General features: G+C 36.2%; 1 protein-coding gene across 1 annotated transcript in view; it reads right to left on the bottom strand.

Moving 5' to 3' along the window:
- The window catches only part of LOC101857516, a 20,609-nt gene extending 19,568 nt beyond the window's left edge, over positions 1-1,041 (bottom strand). Inside the window, exon 1 of the mRNA XM_035972273.1 lies at positions 888-1,041. The gene's annotated coding sequence lies outside the window, so the exon portion shown is untranslated. The remainder of the gene's footprint in view (positions 1-887) is intronic.
- Between the last annotated feature and the right edge of the window lie 261 nt (positions 1,042-1,302).

Below are 1,302 nucleotides of genomic sequence, written 5' to 3'. Positions count from 1 at the left end.
TGTGTGTGTGCGTGCGTGTGTGTTGTGTGTGTGATTTTTGTTTTACCTCTATTCACCCTCACCCTCTCTACAGAACCTATCATAATGGTTGATTATAAATGTTGTGTAGGGGCATATAGGACTACCAGTGCCCAAAATGTAGATCTATTGCTGGTTCTTTTTTCATGATAAGATTCTTCACAGTAATACAGTTTAAAAGCAGTCTAGGCTACCCGATGATGGTCATCAACCAGGTAACAATAAGACATGTCATGTAGGCTAAAGAGAGCTGTAAAAGTATCTGCAGGAATTGGGGGTAGTTGCACACATAGATCTAGATCTAGATTCTAGATCTAGATCTAGATCTAATTCTTAAGAAGAAAAATAGTGTAAGAATATGAAGAAGTACAAATCCAATTTAATGTGTTAAATTATTTGTCTGTTAAGACATAATTATTAACAAAAGATTTACTTTCTTTTACATTTCGTACTTTGCATGTAATTCCGGGCAACAGAAAAACACATTTCAATGCTGCATTAGAATCGTTCGCTTGTTGCATTGTGCCAAGGCCTATCATATCTACTACGATTGGCAATTAGCATGATTTTTCAATGACAAAATGTCAGTGACTCAATGAATGAATGGGTATAGACTAGATCTATAGACTAGACTATAGAAGCCTAGATCTATATATCATGAATATATGATGGACCCATCAATCATCTGTTATCTATAGATAATCTCGGGGAATAAGTAATACGCCATAATACGGCCATAGGGTATGTTTCTGCTCGTCTAACGTCTTGTTAATTCCACATTTTTCTCTAAACCGACCAACAAACGATAAATTCGATATGATTTTAACACTATTTCCATGGCAATTATGACAACAATAGAAACCGCTAACCTTGTCGACCTGAACACTAAATGTCCCGACAATCAAAATTGTTTGTGCAGGCAACCCTGAGAAGCACAGCTTGGGAACTGCATTAAATTTCCAGGAATGTGAACTTAGACTAGCCTAGAGCTGGAGACACAACATACTATCTCGAAAGATTGTTGTCACCGAACATTGGAATGAGAACGCTTAACTGAATGTCCCGATTTGTCTCGCGAGATCTTAGAGCGAGAACATTCGTTGTTTTTGGCTGTAGAGAGTTCTAAAAAGGACTGACTCGTAATTAATTAATTACAATCTCTGTATTTTTTACACAGAATTCTAATAAATGCAGAATTCTGTGGTATTTTATCAAGTGTACGCGATATATAACTTAGGCCTGTACATAATGTACATTAACATTGACATAGCATGCGAATAAAAA

This window comes from Aplysia californica, unplaced genomic scaffold, assembly GCF_000002075.1.
Source record: "Aplysia californica isolate F4 #8 unplaced genomic scaffold, AplCal3.0 scaffold00636, whole genome shotgun sequence".
Classification (NCBI taxonomy): domain Eukaryota; kingdom Metazoa; phylum Mollusca; class Gastropoda; order Aplysiida; family Aplysiidae; genus Aplysia; species Aplysia californica.
This window is presented reverse-complemented; position numbering and strand designations above follow the sequence as displayed.